Genomic DNA, 20182 nt, shown 5'->3' with positions numbered 1-20182 from the left:
ATAAAGTGTGGATTCATCAGTGTGTGAGAACTGTAACATGCATATTCAATTAAGAACGAGGTCAAGTTCTAGAGAATGCAGTAAAATCTGATTAATCACACAAGGAAAGAAGTAGGTAGCTCAAGTCTCACTAGGCATTTATAAGTGATCATGTGGATTAATGAAAACTCAATGCACTTTTCAGAAATATATGCACCTAGTGGCAACTGCCTCATTTTTGAAAATACAAGTGTGACCTCATTTTGAGAATGGGAAAAACAACTTAAAGAAAAATTTTCACACAGAATTCACAGCCAGCAGTTTATTATCTATTATAGTATTTTGGTGTTTTTCAACAACAATTCAGTGTAATGTGAGGCTACACATGAATAAGAGGTAGAGAATGAAACCCCCCTTTCATGGCAGCTTGTGCAAGAGTCACCATCCAATGTCTGTGAGTGTTGTGTGTGATATTCTCTGCACAAAAAACCAGATTTCCATGAACTCGCAGCAAGATAAAGGTAATTAGTTAAGAAGCTAATATAATTGCAAAATAGGTAAGTGAAAATTAAACCAAAGTGTACCAATTAGTGATTACAACCCAAAAAGTTTAAACTACCAGAAATTTACAAAAAAATCTAATAACAGAATTTAAATTCCTAGACTAATCTTCTGCTGCATCTTCTTCCTCTGAGCTTTCCTCTTCAGAACCTTCTTCTTCTTCTTCTTCTTCTTCTTCTTCCACTACCTCTTCAAATGGTGGCTGAGGAAAGTGGGTTCTGTATATTGGTATATTCTTGAAAACAGAAGAACGAAGGCACTGGGCATTCTCTGCTAAGTCTGGAGTATGATACATTTCTTCTTTGGTCATTCCCAATTTCTGACCAATATTCAGCATAATACATTCCATTAGCATGACTCCAGCTTTGAGGCTATTATGCAGCTCAGTCTGCCTTTCAGCAAGTTGGTTCTGTCCTTCAGCTAGCTACTTCAGAGTGTCCTTCATCATCATTGGTTTCTCTTTCTTGAATTGTGAAGGGATTGGGGCTGCAAAAGTGCAGGAAACAGTTGCATAAATCTCTTTGATCAGAGCTGCAGAAATGGATGGTGCAGCTCTGATTTTCTCTTGATAATCACCAAACTCTACTCCTGCGTCTTCACAAAGTAGTGTAATTACTGAAGGAAAGGCTAATGAATCCCTTTTTGTCTTCAGTATTCCCAAGATACAGTCACTTATTACCGCTCCTACATCTATGTAGATGTTGGAGACTATGGCAAAAAGTAGAGCAGCCCTCTTCACAGCTAGTGTGGAGCTATGTTTGACAGGCATGAACGAATTTAAAATAAACATGCTCCATACTTTGGCAAAGGGCAGAAGATTCTTGGTGACAATATGCTTTGGCTTCTTAGATTGGTTGAGCTCCCATGTGGTGCCTGGTTTCCCAATCCTTTCCAGAATTTGCACAAAATCAATATCTGGACTTTCCTTAAATGTTTTGAAGTCCAGCTGTGCAGCATGTTGTGCAGAATTAATTTCCAGCACCCTGTTGATATTTGCTGGTGAGAAGTCAATTCTCATGCCTTTGACCATGAAGCTGAACTTAGGGGTTCCTTTCCCTTTAAACTTCATGGCATTGGCATAGAATTCCTGAGTTATTTCCCTCCAACCCAGGCCAGCTGTTGCACAGAAGAATTCCCAGCCTCTTTTCTGGATTTCCTCTTTAATTTCAGGATAGTTGTTCCCAGCTATTTGGAATGCTCTGTCGGGAACAATTTTTCTTCTTAGAATATTGGCTCTGAAAAAGTTTTCATGAGCCAAACTTCTGAATCTCGGATCATGTGGGGCTGGTGGTGAGGATCCTGAGGGTACAGCTGTTCTTGGTGGAGGTGATGGTGTAGGTGAGGGTGCAGGTGCAGGTGATCTGGTTGAAGGTGGTGGAGAAGGTGAGGGTTCAGATATCTGAATAGGTGAAGAGCTTGAGACACCATCAGTTCTGGCCCTTTTTGATGCTGCAGCTTGGAGATTTCTGCTAGATCTTCTTGTTGGGGTCATGGAATATGCAGCTCGCTTCTTCTTAGGGGTGGTAGAAGATGCAGCTTGCTTCTTCTTAGGAGGACCCACAGGTGTGTTGAATGAAGTCCTAACCATTTTGGAATTTTCTGCATTGAAGGAGTAATTGTCAGTTAAAAATTTTAGAATCAAGAATAATCCTATGCTGCAGAAAATTTAATCAAGCAGTTTGCAGAAATTAAAATTTTCTAATACTTCTCATCATGCAATCTGCTAATAGAACCAACACCCAATTGCACAACTTATTCAAAACATGCAAAATCTAACAGTAAAATTTCAGAGTGCACACTCTTATCAATTAACAGGGTAACGCAGAAAGATAATTACATGCCTTGACCAAAATTCCCAAGTTGTATTCATTTTGCAATCAAGTATACATTTCAGATAATCCCAATTTAATGTCTAACTCAATTTCAACACAGCTATGTATTCTAATTTTCAATTCTACAGTTTTAGAAAGTTCTGTTGCTATCAGTTCAGATTCTGCAGAAATGTGGTTCATATAATATGCAATGTAATTTCAATTATCCCAGCAAAAATGTCATAGTTGACAGGGAAAGATCAATCCAAAGTATTGTCCATTCTTGAAGCAAATACTATCAAAATAGTTTCCCAACACTCATCTCGACATTTTCCAAAAAAGTACATGCAGAACACAGTACAATAGATAATTTCAGACTTTCAAATTCAATATCTTTCAATCAGAACATTGTTATTAAAGTCTTTTAAGTCAAATCAATTTCTGCAGAAATTTGTTAATGTGAAAAGTACAATGCAGAATTTAATTTTTTTCAGAGAACTCTCATTACAGCAAAACCTAATCTCAGTATTTTCTATCCATAAATTGATTTGTTTGCCTCGAGCATTCTTAGTCATCCCTTTTTAGCAACTTCCCCAAAATAGTTATACAAATACAGAAACCCCAATCACAGATTTTAGAAGTGAGGGAAGTATACCTTGGTTGAGATGCAGAAATGATATTCGAACAAGGAAGAAGAAGCTTCTGAATCGCAATGCAGAGGTTGATAAGTGGGGAGCTCTCAGAGAGGGAAGGGATTTTTTTATTTAAAAACGTATGTGCGTATTCACCCTTAGCAATATTTATAGGCACGCCCAAGCACGTGACTACTTTGGAGAATAAAAGTGACTTTTATGTTATTAAAATTCCCAGCGTGATCACTATTATTCGTAAGAGTGAATGTTCCAGAGAGTGAATTTTTCAGGGTGAGGCGCGCGTTATCACTATTGCTGAGCAAAGTGATAACGCGCAGCAAAGTGATAACTTTTTTCAATAAAAGTACTAACTCAGAGATATTAGAAGTTTACTTACCTGTGCGTAGTCACTCTTGACAGAAAAAGGAAGCATTCCAGAGAGTTCATTTTCCCATCTGTTTCTGCGTGATTGCGTTTATCAGCAAAAGTGATTGTTCCAGCAGAAAACCTCAAATTGCCTTCTCTGCGTAGCTTCTTTTCTGCAATAAAGTGACTCCTCTCATTAATCAATTACCTCTAAAACCTCAATTAATTAAATTTTCACTCTTGAATCCATCAAATACACACTCTTCACATTGAATCTCAGTTCAAGTATCTCAATTATGCCTCAGAAAATCAGATTCAGTGGACTATTCACATACATTATGCAGAAACTTCCAGAAATTGGTAAAATCAGATTATGCATAATCTTAAACTCTTAACTACACATTCACCTCATCAACTCTCAGATTAAACAAACAAATGCACCTCAGAAACTCAGATTCAGTAATATTTGTGTAGAATTTTTGCAGCATATCAGAAATTTACAGAACAATAATATGCAAAATTCTAAAAACACTATAGAAAGCTTAAACTGGGTTAGAAATGTGAGTTGCCTCTCACAAAGTGCTTCTTTAATGTCACTAGCTTGACATTAGTTGTTCCTCACTCAAGAGGAACCAATTTCAAGCATGATATGTTTCTTGCAAACTCTTCTCCATGATAGATCTTCAGTCTTTGGCCATTGACCTTGAATTCCCTCCCTGTTTTCTGATCTTCTATAAGAATTGCTCCAAAGGGAGAGGTTTCCTTTATTAAAAATGGTCCAGACCATCTAGATTTCAATTTCCCTGGGAACAATTTTAACCTTGAATTGAATAACAGCACTTGTTGGCCAGTTCTGAAATCTTTTTGCAGAATGAACTTGTCATGGATTCTCTTGGTTCTTTCTTTGTATAACTTTGCATTCTCATATGCTTGCTGTCTGAATTCCTCCAATTCATGCAGCTGCAGAACTCTCTTCCTTCCAGCATTTGACAGATCGAAATTAAGCCATTTTGTAGTCCAATATGCTCTATGTTCCAACTCTAGGGGTAGGTGACAGGCCTTTCCAAATACTAACTGATATGGAGACATACCAATTGGAGTTTTAAAAGCAGTTCTGTATGCCCACAATGAATCATCCAGCCTCTTTGAGCAATCCTTCCTTGAGCTGTTCACTACCTTCTCCAGAATTTGCTTGATTTCTCTATTTGAAACCTCCACTTGTCCACTTGTTTGTGGATGGTAAGGAGTAGCAACCTTATGCTTCACACCATATTTCATTAATACAGCTTCAAGATACTTGTTGCAGAAGTGAGTACCTCCATCACTTATTAGCACTCTAGGCACACCAAATCTTGAAAAAATGTTCTTTCTTATAAAAGAAATCACTACCTTTGCATCATTTGATCTGGTGGGAATTGCTTCTACCCATTTAGACACATAATCCACTGCCACTAGAATGTATTCGTGTGAAAATGATGGGGGAAATGGTCCCATGAAATCAATCCCCCATACATCAAATAGTTCCACTTCTAAGATGTTGATTAATGGCAGCTCATGTCTTCTTGAGATATTTCCAGTTCTTTGACATTTGTCACAGTTTTCTACATACCTTTTGGCATCTTTGAAGAGTGTAGGCCAAAAGAAACCTGCTTGCAACACTTTTGCAGCAGTTCTTGAACTTGCATGGTGGCCTCCATATTATGAATTATGACAATGCCATAATATCTCAGCTTGCTCACTTTGTGGAATGCATCTTCTAAGTAACCCATCTACTCCAATTTTGAACAAGTATGGGTCTTCCCACACATAGAATTTGCTGTCATGTAGGAACTTCTTCTTTTGCTGCCAAGTAAACCTCTTTGGTATGAATTGAGTGGCTTTAAAATTTGCAATGTCAGCAAACCAAGGTATGTTATCCACTGCGAACAGCTTTTCATCTGGAAATTCTTCATTTATTTCCAATGATTCAGTGGTTGAACTCTCCAAGGGTAATCTGGATAGGTGGTCAGCAACACTGTTTTCTTTTCCTTTCTTGTCTTTGATCTCTAGCTCAAATTCTTGGAGGAGTAGAATCCATCTTAATAATCTGGGCTTTGCATCCTGTTTTGTCAAGAGATATTTAAGAGCAGCATAATCAGTATATACAATCACTTTCGAACCCATTAAATATGATCTGAACTTATCAAAAGCATATACAACAGCTAAAAGTTCTTTTTCTGTTGTTGTGTAATTCACTTGTGCAGGATTTAACACTTTGCTTGAATAATAGATAGCATGTAATTTTCTATCTTTTCTCTGTCCTAAAACAGCACCCACTGCACTATCACTTGCATCACACATGAGTTCAAAAGGTAGCTTCCAATCTGGTTTTGCAAGAATAGGTGCAGAAATCAGTTTCTCTTTTAAAACAGAAAATGCATGCAAACAATTATCATCAAATATGAAATCTGCATCCTTTATAAGTAAATTACTCAAGGGTTTAGCAATCTTGGAAAAGTCTTTTATGAATCTTCTATAAAAACCAGTATGTCCTAAAAAACTTCTAACTCCCTTAACATTGATAGGTGGAGGCAATTTACTAATGACTTCTATTTTAGCTTGGTCCACCTCCATTCCTTTCTCTGAAATTTTGTGACCAAGGACAATGCCTTCTTGTACCATGAAATGGCACTTTTCCCAATTTAACACAAGATTAGTGTCATGACATCTCTGCAAAACAGTGGATAGATTAGCTAAACAATCATCAAAAGAATCACCAAAAACAGAGAAATCATCCATGAACACTTCTATGATGTTTTCTACCAAATCAGAAAAAATAGAAAGCATGCATCTTTGGAAAGTGGCAGGGGCATTACACAAACCAAATGGCATTCTCCTATATGCAAAGACTCCAAATGGACATGTAAATGCAGTTTTCTCTTGATCTAAAGGATCTACAACTATTTGATTATATCCTGAATACCCATCAAGAAAACAATAAAATGAATGTCCAGCAAGTCTTTCTAGCATTTGATTTTCAAATGGTAGTGGGAAATGATCTTTTCTGGTTGCATCATTTAATTTCCTATAGTCTATGCACATTCTCCATCCAGTCACAGTCCTAGTAGGGACAAGTTCATTCTTTTCATTAGGTACAACTGTCATACCACCTTTCTTTGGAACAACTTGGACTGGACTTACCCAATTGCTGTCAGAAATTGGGTATATTATTCCTGCATCTAACAGCTTTATGACCTCTTTTTTAACTACCTCTTTCATGGCTGGGTTTAACCTCCTTTGTGGCTGCACAACAGGCTTAAAATTCTCTTCAAATAAAATTCTGTGCTTACAAAATGAGGGATTTATACCTTTCAGATCTGCAATACTCCAGCCAATTGCAGATTTGTGTTCTCTCAAAATTCTGAGCAATTTTTCCTCTTGTTCTTCCTTAAGTTCATTATTGATGATGACTGGATTTTCATGTTTCTCATCCAGAAATGCATACCGCAGGTGTGAAGGGAGTTGTTTCAGTTCTAGTCTTTGTTTTTCCTCTTCTTTATCATCCTTTTCTAGCTTCTCCTTCACTGAATTTTCTGCAGATTTTCGAATTGGCAGAGCTTCTAGTTGCTGCTGCACTTCCTTAATGCATTCTTCATGCAGAAGTTCAGATTTGTTGCTCCCTGCAGATATTATTTCTTCTAACACTGCAAGTTCATCAATTTCATTAATATGGCGTTGTGTAATGAAAGCATCCAGTATATCTACCTTCATACATGTGCTATCTTCAATTGGATATTTTAAAGCTTCAAACACATTAAACACTACCTTCTCATCTTGAACTCTAAGCATAAGTTCACCTTTCTGCACATCTATCAAAGCTCTCCCTGTTGCAAGAAATGGTCTCCCTAGGATCAAAGGAATGTTAGAATCCACCTCCATGTCCAGAATTACAAAATCTGCAGGAAAAATGAACTTGTCAACTTTAACTAATAAATCTTCAACAACTCCATATGGATAAGTGTATGATCTATCAGCTAGCTGCAGTGTAATGTTGGTGGGCTTCACTTCCTCTATGCCAAGTTTCCGCAGAACAGCCAATGGCATCAGATTTATGCTTGCTCCCAAGTCACACAATGCTCTTCCCACAGTGCAGTTTCCTATTTCACAAGGAATGCTAAATGATCCAGGATCTTTCAGCTTTTGAGGAAGCTTTCTCTTGAGAATGGCACTGCACTCCTCTGTCAAAGGTACTGTTTTATCATGCTCTAGCTTTCTTTTTCTGGAAAGTAGTTCTTTCATAAACTTTGCATATGAAGGCATTTGCTCCAAAGCTTCTGCAAAAGGAATGTTAATTTGTAATTTCTTAAAGACATTCATAAACCTTTCAAATTGTTCCTCTTGTTTAGGATTCTGAACTCTTTGAGGATAGGGCAGCCTCTTGTATTTTTCTGGATCTATTGGCTTACAAGCTTCCTCAAAGAGTTGCTTTTTGGTTTTCCTTTCAGAATTCATGGGAACTTTTTCTTTTTCTTCTGAATGGTCTTTCTTCAATAGCTTAAAATTTCCTTGTTGCAGATCTTGTTCAATGTTTCTTTCTGCTACATCATTTACTTTCTTTTCTGCTGGTTTAGGGCTTGCAACTACAGCTCCACTCCTTGTAGTTATGGCTTGACATTGCTCTTTAGGATTGATTACTGTATTGCTTGGAAATCTTCCTTCATCCCTGCTGGATAATTGTTCAGCTAATTGTCCAATCTGTGTCTCTAGTTTCTTCATGGAAGCTTCCTGATTTTTGAAGCTTGTTTGAGTCACCTTCATGAATTGCAGCATTGTCTCTTCCATCTCAGTCAACCTCTCATTCATAGGTCTGGAAAATTTTTGATTTCCTTGAGGTTGAGTGGACGAATTTCTCTGAAAATAATGCTGTTGTGTTGCTGGACCTGCATTAGAAAAAGGCAAATTTGAATTAGAATTCTTTGCAGCAGAATATTGATTATTCCAATTAGAATACTGCTGAGTTCTATTATTTGAAAATTGAAATCCAAGGGGATATGATGGCTGTTGTCTCTGAAAATTATTCATATAATTCACTTGCTCTTGTGGTTCACTTGTGGATGCCTCACATGCACCATTTGCATGGTTTCCTCCACAAAAGTCACAATTTAGCTGACTGGTAGGCATACTCCCTGTTTGCAGATTGTTGATTTGTTGTGTTAAGGCAGCTAATTGTTCTGAAAACATTTGATTTTGTAGCTGATTTTGTGCAAGAAAAGTTTCCAGAACTTTAGCTTCATGACCAGAGTTTCTTCCTTGATTCCTTGAGTTTGAATTCTGATACATTGAAGATGCCATCATGTCAATAATCCTCTGAGCTTCTTCCAAGGACTTTGTATTTAATGAACCTCCAGCAGCAGCATCAACCATTGTTCTTGTTACTGCATTCATCCCATTATAAAAAGTCTTTAATTGCATCCAATCTGGAATACAATGATGTGGACACCTTCTAAGCAGTTCTTTGTATCTTTCCCAAGCTTCATACAATGATTCTCCTTCTTGCTGCACAAAGGATGTAATTTCTCCTCTCAACTTAGCAGCTTTAGATGGAGGGAAGTACTTAGTTAAAAACTTATTCACAAGTTCTGTCCAGGTTGTGATGCTTCCTTGTGGTTGAGCTTGTAACCAACATTTTGCTCTATCTCTCAAGGAAAAAGGAAATAGTCTTAATCTGATAGCTTCTTCACTAACTCCATTCATTCTTATGGTGTCACATAGCTGCAGAAAATTTGAAATATGCAGGTTAGGATCATCAGAATTTCTTCCAGCAAACTGATCCTGTTGGACTAAATGTAGTAGGGCAGGTTTAATCTCAAAATGGTTGGCTTGAATAGTTGGCCTAATTATAGAAGAGTTAAAACCTTGCATGTTAGGAATAGCATAGTCCCCTAATGTTCTAAATCTGTTCTGTTCTGTTCTGCCATTTCTATTGCTGGATTTGGTTGTCTCAAGGGTGTAGATGTTCTTTTCACTCTAGGATTACTTTGAGATTCTGGAGAATGGACAGCTTCTAACTCACTATCACTCCCTATGGCTTTTTCTGCTCTAGACTCTTTTCTCAATCTTCTCAAAGTTATGTCTATGTCAGGATCAAAGACCAGAATTGATTTATTCTTGTTTTTACCACGCATATACAAATCAGTTTAAAGCAAAATTAGACCACAATTGATATTCAGAAATGTACAACAGAATTCATGCAAATTCTATCAGTAAAAGCATATAGAAACTTAAATCTAGTAGTTGCAGAATTGTAAAATCATGTACAAATATGCAGAATGACAATTACAACTATGAAAAACAATGAAAACTGAAATTATGCAGATAACAAAGATGTAAAAATTCTATGCAGCAGACAGAAATATTGTGCAGAATATTACACAAGGTGCAGTAAAATTATGCAGAAAGCAATTTGAAAGCAAAGCAACAAAATAAATGCTCAATCTAGTTACTTTTCTACTACTAATGATATTGAAATGCAAAATTCCCCGGCAACGGCGCCAAAAACATGTTGTTTACTTTCTATACTAGCAAGTGCACTAGGATTGCAGCAAGTGATGAGTAAAATTAAGATCCAAATATCGTATCCACAGGGAATTTAGATTCAAGTATCACTTCATAGAATTATAACCATTTAAGCTTTTTCGAAATTGTAAGGAGAGTGGTAACATCTAATAACAACAAACTGGAACAATTAAAAGTAAAATGAACTTGCAGCAAACAAGACAATGCACACACAGTTATGTGCTAACAGAGGGAGAAACCATAGCTAGGGAATTGCTTCACCAAAACTCCAATGTTTAATCAATAAAGTTCTGAATTAACAAGCAATTGGAAAGAATGACAATCAGTTTCACTTTATACTATTCAGAGGTTAATTCCTTAACTCAGTGAACCTAACATTCAATTAAACCATTCTAATTCCTTAGATCTAATTCAATTCAATGTTGCTTTAAGTGTAAGAAACCAAAAGATTGCAAGATCAAAGTTCCTTATCCCTAAGAAAACTAAAATCTCGGTGATTGGTTCAGATCTGAAGAACAAATTCAATTTCCATTGACAAAGGTTCCTCTGAATTTAGTTAATCAAATTTCCATTCAATTCACACGTGAAGTTTAGAATCAATCACTCAATCTATTCCAAAGCTTGAAATCCAGATCCAAATCAATTCAACATGTTCATTTCAGATCTACAATCCCTAACTATGAACGAATTACACAGCCATGGCAGCAGAAGAAGAAAAAGAAAGAGAAGAAGAGAAGAAGAAACTCAGGAACGCTATGGAAGCTTGCTCCACTCCAATTTTTCTTCGTGAAGCTCCAAGATCTGAATCCCCACTCCTCTCTCTCACTTCCTCTAACCAGAAACTAACTAAAAAAACTGAAAATGAACAGAATCCCTTTTTTCCGGATCGCTTCTGGTATTTATAAAATTTCCCAGATTTTCACGTTATCACTTTTATGAGAAAAAGTAATTACGCAGAGAGTTTTTGGTTGCACGTTAACACTTTTCCCATAAATAGTGGCCACGCGCATTTTTCTGATATTGAGAGCTCTCTGGAACTATCACTCTGGATGATAAAAGTGACAACACAGAGCCAAGGTAGTTGCGCGTTATCACTTTTTCTGATAAAAGTGACTACGCGCAGTTCGCCAAGTTGAAGACTCTCTGGAACGATCACTTTTGATGACAATAGTGGTTACGCCCAAGCTGCAATTTCTTATTCTTGAGTTTTTGGAGTCTAGACTTGCTTCTTTCCTCTTCCTTGTCATCAAACTTCCAAGAACATGATCCTTGCTCAATTTATTCCTACAAAAACAAGATTAAAAACTTAATTCCTAAGCAAAAATTTCACAATTGCTAAAATAACTACATATGTAAACAAAATTCAATTCCTTCTCTTTTTCTAAGTTTTTATGCTTTCTTTATATATTTTTCTTATCATTTGTGTTAGAATTATGCTAAAATATCAGTCAAAATATGGATTCATCAGATACAATTGTCCTTCAGTACACGAACCAAAAAGAGGCCGTTTTCATAGCCAAAAAATGGAACAAAGTGACGAACGGAATTTTTAATTTTTAATTTTTAATTTTTCTGGCTCCTCTCTTCTCTTCTCTTCTCCTCTCTCTCTCGCTCTCTCTCCCCTTTAGGAATTGTTTCCCTCCATCCATGTAGGCTTAGATTTCCATCTAATTCAAGGATTAAAAAGGACGAGACACTCTTGAGGATCGGTTTCACAATTTATTCAACAACAAATTTGGTTTCATCTCTTCCTTCTTTTTCCTTTTGCTAATTATGATTTCAAATTGAAGTTCTTCGTTTGGATTGATAATTGTGCAGTTGTTTGATTACATATTATTTGGTTGATGTATGTAATTAATTCTTGAAGGAGTGTGAATTAGATTTTCAGGTTTGAGATCTAAGATTAATGGCGTTGGTGAATTAAATTAACACAAATCGATTAGGTTCTAGAGGTTTCTGAACTTTGAGCAAATTGTGTGTTAATCGAATGCATGAGGGTTCTCGTGTGAATGCTTAATTTGAATTGAGGTTTCATTCAAATTTAATGTTAATCACTAATTTGTTGTTTGATGCATCTTCTTGGAATCCGGTGATAGAGTGGGCGTAGTTCTTCTAAATTCTTGGATTAGAGCTTTTAATTATTTTTAACTTTTGATTCTAATTAGTTATTCTATAAATCAAACCCCCTCTAAAACTTTTATAATCGTATAGCATTATCATTGTTGGAAGATGACTGGGATTGCACCTCTTACTACATAATTTTTATGCAATTCGATTTTTATTAATTTGTCCGAGAGCGACACTCGCGATCAGTGTGTTGCTGGAAGATCCAGCCTGAGTCTTCCTGGAGGAGCCAATTGATGTGCTCAAATAAGTTTTGGCCATTTCTCAGTTTCTGCAAAAAGAAAGTAATTTGACAGTTTAAATTTGTAACACATAATTGTGAAAGTATAGATCTCTCTACTAAAGAAAGTTCAATCAAACAATTTACAGAAATTCAATTCTTCTAACCAATATAACATGCAGTCTACTGTTAGCCGAAATTAATCATACAAATACAAAAGCACAACTACACAATATTAAGCATTCACAGTCAAAGCATGTTAAATCCTAATATATGAGTTCAAAGTGTACACTCTCAAAACATATCAGGTTAACGCAGAGGGAGGGAAACTTATTCAGTGTATTGTTCATGCTGTTATTGAGTCAAATAACCTCAAAACAATTTCTTATTACCCCCTTTTTCATTTCCCCCAAAACATTAACACAGAAAACCCTAATCCACTATTTCAGAGAGAAAAGAGTTACGTACCTGGCGAAAAGGATGCAGAAATATGAGGAAAAAGCTTGCTGCTGCTAGGTCGATGTATACAAGGAGGGAAATCTCAGAGAACGCTCAGAGAGAAGAGGAATTTGTAAGTGCAAAGGTGTGTGCGTGTTCACTTTAGTTTATATTTATAGTCACGCGTTGGCACGTGACGACTTTAAGCAAGAAAGGTGAACGTTATAGCATTTAAGACACTCAGCGTGGTTACTTTATCTTATTAGAGTGAGCATTCCAGAGAGTTAAGTTTTCTGGGTGAGGGAGGCATTATCACTATTACTGGGAAAAGTGATAATGCGCAAGCAATGTTGCAATTTTTTTCACAAAAAGGAGTAACGCACATAAGAGAACTCATACTTACCTATGCGTAACCACTTTTGCTAGGGAAAGTGAGCTTTCCAGAGAGTATGTTTTCTCATCTACCTCTGCGTGATAACTCTCATCTGTGAGAGTGAGTGTTCCAGAGGAGCGTGTTTACCTTGATGCCTCTGTGTGATCACTTTTGTCAGTAAAAGTGATTGTTCCAGTAGAGATCCTCAAAATGCATCTCTGTGTAGCTTCTTTCCTGCAAAATAGTGACTCCTATCATTAATCAAATGTCTCTAAAACCTTAATTAACTCACTTCTCACACTCTAATCCTTCAATTTACTTCTCACAACCTTAAATCTCTAATCAATTATGATATTCAATTCAGAAAACTAGATGCAGCAGAATATTTGCAGAATTCTAAACCTTCAAATACACATTCACAACATCAAATCTCTAATCAATTATGATATTCACTTCAGAAAATCAGATGCAGCAGAACTTGCAGAGAATTATAATACATGAATATGCAGAATTCTAATTTGCAGAAACTACAGAATTTGTAAAAATGAAATGCAAACTTCTAAAACAATACAAAAAGCTTAAAATGAGCTAGAAATGTGAGTTGTCTCTCACAAAGCGCTTCTTTAACGTCACTAGCTTGACGTTAAATGTTCCTCACTCAAGAGGAACTAATTTGACACATAAGATATTCCTCGCAAATTCCTCTCCATGATAGACTTTCAATCTTTGGCCATTGACCTTAAATTCTCTCCCTATCTTTTGATCCTTAATCAGAATTGCTCCAAAGGAAGATGTTTCTTTGATCATAAAAAGGTCCAGAGCATCTTGATCTTAGTTTTTCTGGAAATAGTTTCAGCCTAGAATTGAACAACAGCACTTGTTGTCCAGGTTTGAATTCTCTTTGCAGAATGAATTTGTCATGAATTCTCTTGGTTCTTTCTTTGTACAACTTTGCCTTCTCATAAGCTTGTTGTTTAAACTCCTCCAATTCATGTAATTGCAGAATTCTCTTCTTTCCAGCACTTGGTAAATCAAAGTTCAGCCACTTAGTAGTCCAATAAGCTATGTGCTCCAACTCCAAAGGTAAGTGACATGTCTTTCCAAAGACTAATTGGTACGGTGACATCCCAATTGGAGTTTTAAAAGCAGTCATGTATGCCCATAGGGAGTCATTCAGTTTCTTTGACCAGTCTTTTCTTGAACTACTAACTACTTTCTCTAAAATCTGCTTGATTTCTCTATTTGACACTTCCACTTATCCACTTGTTTGTGGATGGTATGGAGTAGCAACCTTGTGCTTCACAGCATACTTCATTAATATTGTTTCAAGGTGTTTGTTGCAGAAATGAGCACCTCCATCACTTATCAGAAATCTAGGTACTCCAAACCTTGCAAAAATGCTCTTTCTTATAAAAGATATCACTACCTTGGCATCATTTGATCTTGTGAGAATGGCTTCCACCCATTTGGAAACATAATCCACTGTCACTAAAATGTATTCATGCGAAAATGATGGGGGGAAAGGTCCCATGAAGTCAATCCCCTATACATCAAATAGCTCCACTTCTAAAATATTTGTCAATGGCAGCTCATGCCTCCTAGAGATGTTGTCTATTCTTTGACATTTATCACAGCTTTCAACATACTTCTTAGCATCCTTGAAGAGTGTAGGCCAAAAGAAGCCTGTTTACAGTACTTTTGCAGCAGTCCTTGAACCTGTATAGCATCCCCCATATTCTGAGTTGTGGCAATCCCATAATACCTCAGATTGTTCATTTTGTGGAATGCACCTCCTAATTAGACTATCTACCCCAATCTTGAACAAATAAGGGTCTTCCCACACATAGAATTTGCTGTCATGTAAGAACTTCTTCTTTTGTAGCCAAGTGAACCTCTTTGGGATGAATTAAGTAGCCTTAAAGTTTGCAATGTCAGCAAACCAAGGCATCTCTTCTACTGTAAGAAGCCTTTCATCTAGAAATTCTTCATTAATTTTCAAGGAGTTAGGGTTTAGACTTTCCAATGAAAGTCTTGACAGGTGGTCAGCTACCTTATTTTCCTTTCCCTTTTTGTCTCTAATTTCCAGCTCAAATTCCTGCAGCAGCAAAATCCATCTCAGCAACCTTGGCTTGGCATCATGCTTTGACAACAAGTATTTAAGTGCAGAATGGTCAGTATATACAATAACTTTTGATCCCATCAAATATGATCTGAATTTGTCAAAGGCAAACACAATATCAAGGAGTTCTTTTTTTGTGGTTGCGTAATTCACTTGTGCAGGATTTAAAACTTTGCTAGAATAGTAAATGACATGTAATTTTCTATCTTTTTTCTGTCCTAAAATAGCACCCACTGCACTATCACTTGCATCACACATTAGTTCAAAAGGCAAATTCCAATCAGGTTTTGTAAGAATAGATGCAGAAATCAGTTTTTCTTTCAAAACAGAAAAGGCATGCAAACAATCATCAAATATGAAATCAGCATCTTTCACAAGTAAATCACTAAGAGGTTTTGCAATTTTAGAAAAATCTTTGATAAACCTCCTATAAAAACCAACATGTCCTATAAAACTCCTAATTCCCTTAACATTGATTGGTGGAGACAGTTTACTAATGACTTCTATTTTTGCTTGGTCCACCACCATTTCTTTTTCTAAAATCTTGTGGCCAAGGACAATGCCTTCTTGGACCATGAAATGACATTTCTCCCAATTCAACACAAGGTTAGTATCTTGACATCTCTGCAAAACAGTGGATAGATTAGCTAAGCAATCATCAAATGAAACACCAAAAACAGAAAAATCATCCATAAACACCTCTATAATTTTCTCTACCAAATCAGAAAATATGGAAAGCATGCACCTTTGAAAAGTGGCAGGAGCATTGCATAATTCAAAAAGCATTCTTCTATATGCAAAAACTCCAAATGGACATGTAAAAGTAGTCTTTTCTTGGTCCAAAGGATCCACTGCTATTTGGTTGTATCCTAAATACCCATCAAGAAAACAGTAGAAGGAATGTCCAGCAAGTCTTTACAACATTTGATCAGCAAATGGTAATGGAAAATGGTCCTTTCTAGTTGCATCATTTAACTTCCTATAGTCAATACACATGCGCCAGCCAATAACAGTTCTAGTAGGTATGAGTTCATTCTTCTCATTAGGTACAAATGTCATCCCTCCTTTCTTAGGGACAACTTGGAGTGGACTCACCCCTTGGCTGTCAGAAATTGGATAAATGATCCTTGCATCTAGCAACTTCATGACTTCTTTCTTAACTACTTCTTTCATGGATGGGTTCAATCTTTTTTGTAGCTGCACAACTGGTTTAAACTTTTCCTCAAATAAAATTTTGTGCTTACAAAAAGAAGGATTTATACCTTTCAAGTCTGAAATACTCTAGCCAATTGCAGATTTATATTTTCTCAGAATTCTTAGCAGCTTTTCCTCTTCTTCCTCTTTGAAATCATTGTATTTCCTGCAGTTATGGTTTCTCTCAACACAAAATTTTTATCAAATTCATTAATAGGATAGTGTGTAATAATAGAATCCAAAATATCTACTCTCATACATGAATTATCTTCAGCTGAATATTTTAATGCTTCAAACACATTAAACACTACATTCTCATCTTGAACTCGAAGCATAAGTTCTCCTTTTTGCATATCAATAAGAGCTCTCCCTGTTGCAAGAAATGGCCTTCCTAGGATCAAAGGTATGTTTGCATCCACCTCCATGTCCAGAATTACAAAATCTGCAGGAAAAATGAACTTGTCAACTTTAACCAATAAATTTTCAACAACTCCATATAGATAAGTGTATGATCTATCAGCTAGTTGCAGTGTGATGTTGGTAGGTTTCACTTCTTCTGTGCCTAGTTTCTTCATGATAGCTAAAGGCATCAAGTTAATGCTTGCTCCCAAGTCACATAATGCTCTTCCAATAGTGCACTGTCCTATTTCACATGGAATGCTAAATGATCCTGGATCTTTTAGTTTTTGAAGAAGCTTTCTCTTGAGAATGGTACTACATTCCTCTGTCAAGGGTATTGTCTTGTTGTGCTCTAGCTTTCTTTTTCTGAAGAGTAGTTCTTTCATAAATTTTGCATATGAAGGCATCTGCTCCAAGGCTTCTGCAAAAGGTATGTTAATCTGTAATTTCTTAAAAACATTAAGAAACCATTCAAATTGTTCTTCCTGTTTAGGATTTTGAACCCTTTGAGGATAAGGCAGCTCTTGTATTTTTCTAGATCTACTGGCTTGCAAGCATCTTCAAAGAGTTGTTTCTTTGTTTTCCTTTTAGAATTTGTAGGAGCTTCCGCTTTTTCTTCTAATTTCTCTTTCTTTAATAATCTGAAGTTTCCTTGTTATAGATCTTGTTCAATTTTCCTTTCTTCTGCCGCATCATTGACTTTCTTTTCTGCAGCTTTTGGACTTGCAACTACAACTCCACTCCTTGTAGTGATGGCTTGACATTGCTCCTTAGGATTGATCACTGTATTGCTTGGAAATCTGCCCTCATCTCTGTTGGACAACTGCTTAGCTAGCTGTCCAAGCTGGGTTTCCAGTTTCTTCATAGAGGCTTCTTGGTTTTTGAAGCTTGTTTGGGTCACCTTCATAAACTGCAGCATGGTTTCCTCCATCTCAGTCAACCTTTCATTCATAGGTTTGGAAAATTTTTGAGTTCTTTGAGGTTGAGTGGATGGATTCCTCTGAAAATAAGACTATTGTGTTGCTGGACCTGTATTAGAAAAATGTAAATTGGAGTTAGAAGTCTTGGCAGCAAAATATTGATTATTCCAATTAGAATACTGCTGACTTTTATTATTCAAAAATTGAAATCCAGGGGGATATGAGGATTGTCGTCTCTGAAAATTGTTCATATAATTCACTTGTTCCTGTGGTTCACTTGTAGATGCCTCACATGCACCATTGGCATGTTTTCCTCCACAAAAATCACAATTTAGCTGACTGATAGGCATACTCCCTGCTTGAAGATTGCTAATTTGCTGAGTCAAGGCAGCTATTTGTTCTAAAAACATTTGATTTTGTAGTTGGTTCTATGCATGAAAGGTTTCCAAAACCTTAGCTTCATAACCAGAGTTTCTTTCTTGATTTCTTGAGTTTGAATTTTGGTACATTGAAGATGCCATCATTTTAATGATTCTCTGAGCTTCTTCTAAAGATTTTGTGTTTAAGGAACCTCCAGCAGTAGCATCAACCATAGTTCTTATTGATGTATTCATCCCATTGTAGAAAGTCTCTCAAGGAAAAGGGAAATAATCTCAGTCTGATGGCTTCTTCACTAACCCCATTCATTCTTATGGTATCACATAACTGCAAAAAGTTTGAAATATGTAGGTTAGGGTCATCAAAATTTCCACTAGAAAACTAATCCTGTTGGACTAAGTGTAATAGGGCAAGTTTAATCTCAAAATGGTTGGCTTGGATAGTTGGCCTAATTATAGAAGATTTAAAACCTTGCATGTTAGGAATTGCATAGTCCCCTAATGTTCTAATCCTATTCTGTTCTGCCATCCCTATTTCTGGATTTGGTTGTCTCAAAGGTGTAGATGTTCTTTTTACTCTAGGAGTATTCTGAATTTCTGGAGAATAGACAACTTCAAATTCACTGTCACTTCCTATGAATTTTTCTGCTCTAGCCTCTCTTCTTAATCTTCTTAAGGTTATGTCTATGTTAGGATCAAAGACCAGAATTAATTTATTTTTGTTTTTACCATGCATATACAAATCAAAATGCAACAAAATTAAACTACAACTCGATATTCAGAAATGCACAACAAAGATTATGCAGAAGATATCAGCAAAAGCATATAAAATTCAAGTCTAGCAACTGCAGAATTATGCAGAATTCAATAGAAAATGATGTAGATAAATGAAAAATGAAATTATGTAGAGAAATGCAGAAAACAGCAAAAAATAGTGCAAAAAACTACACTAAATGCAGAAAAGAAAATCATGCAGAAAAACTTAGAAGCAAAACAACAAAAATAAATGCTCCATTTAGCTACCTCTTTGCTACTAATGATATTGAAATACAAATTCCCCAGCAACGGCGCCAAAAACTTGTTGTCGACAATTCTAAACACTAGTAAGTGCACTAGGAATTGCAACAAGTAATGAGTAATTTTTAAGATCAGAATATTGTCTCCACAGAGAATTAGGAAATCAATTATCACTTCACAGACCTATAACCATTTGAGCCATACAAAATTGGAAGATTTGTAACATTCAAAAGTCAAGAACATGAACAATCAAAAGATAAGAAACTTGCAGTAAAAATAGAGTATGAAAGTTGTGATTAGAAATGAATGAAGAATGGTTAGGAATTTATTTCACAAGAATGTCAATATCAATTCAATTATGCCTCTGAACATTCAAGCAATTGGTTAATTGCCAATCAGTTTCTCTTATTAATAGTCAAAGTTTAATTCCTTAAATCATTGACCCTAACAAGCAACTAAACCCCCTTAATCCCTTAGGTGAAGTTCAATTTCAAGTTGCATTAAGACTTACAACCGTAGGATTGCAGTATTAGGTCTCTTTATCCCTAAGAAATCCCCAATTTTTATTGTTAACTCAGATCAAAGAAGCAAATCCAACTTTCATTGGTAAATGTTCCTCTTTTATTAATGATGAACGAGCTTTCTCATGTTGTGTTTAAAAGATTTGTCGCAAATCCTCATCAAAATTTAAACAAATTAATGTAGTACTAGGGTTACCCTAGATTGTCTCCCATGAACATTGGCTATTAATCTTCATTAAACATGTTGAAGGCATTAATTGAACAAACAATTAAAATGGGGGGTTTCATGGTTTCAAATCAAAATAAAGAGCAACGAGCAAACAAGTTTAATTAATTCAAACAATAGAAAACAGCAATCCTTAGTTCATCCACAAAGATTCTATCCTTATTCCACTCAAGATTTAACATTCATCCTCTCTCCCATGAATTAGGTTAATTTAACAAGCGAAAATTAACCTTATTGTCCTAACAAAATTATGCAATTTGCTAGGCTCTAATCTCTCATCCCAAAGTTACGCAACCTTAGAATTAAACCTAGGATTAAGCAATCCCTAGTTTAGAATCTCCTTAAAACAA

At 36.0% G+C, this 20182-nt stretch overlaps 1 non-coding gene and 1 pseudogene across 1 annotated transcript; one reads left to right on the top strand and one right to left on the bottom strand.

Annotated features, from left to right (window-relative positions):
* Nucleotides 1-3740: 3740 nt before the first annotated feature.
* Nucleotides 3741-6437, bottom strand: LOC113874237 (annotated as a pseudogene).
* Nucleotides 6438-8810: 2373 nt separating this feature from the next.
* On the top strand, nt 8811-8917 carry LOC113848616. The gene has a single exon (XR_003501880.1). It is a non-coding gene; the product is annotated as a small nucleolar RNA R71 (small nucleolar RNA).
* Nucleotides 8918-20182: the final 11265 nt, after the last annotated feature.

The sequence above is a fragment of the Abrus precatorius genome, unplaced genomic scaffold (genome assembly GCF_003935025.1).
Source record: "Abrus precatorius isolate BTA unplaced genomic scaffold, Abrus_2018 Scaffold8, whole genome shotgun sequence".
Taxonomy (NCBI): Eukaryota; Viridiplantae; Streptophyta; class Magnoliopsida; order Fabales; family Fabaceae; genus Abrus; species Abrus precatorius.
The sequence above is the reverse complement of the archived record's forward strand: the minus strand, read 5'-3'. Positions and strand labels throughout refer to the sequence as shown.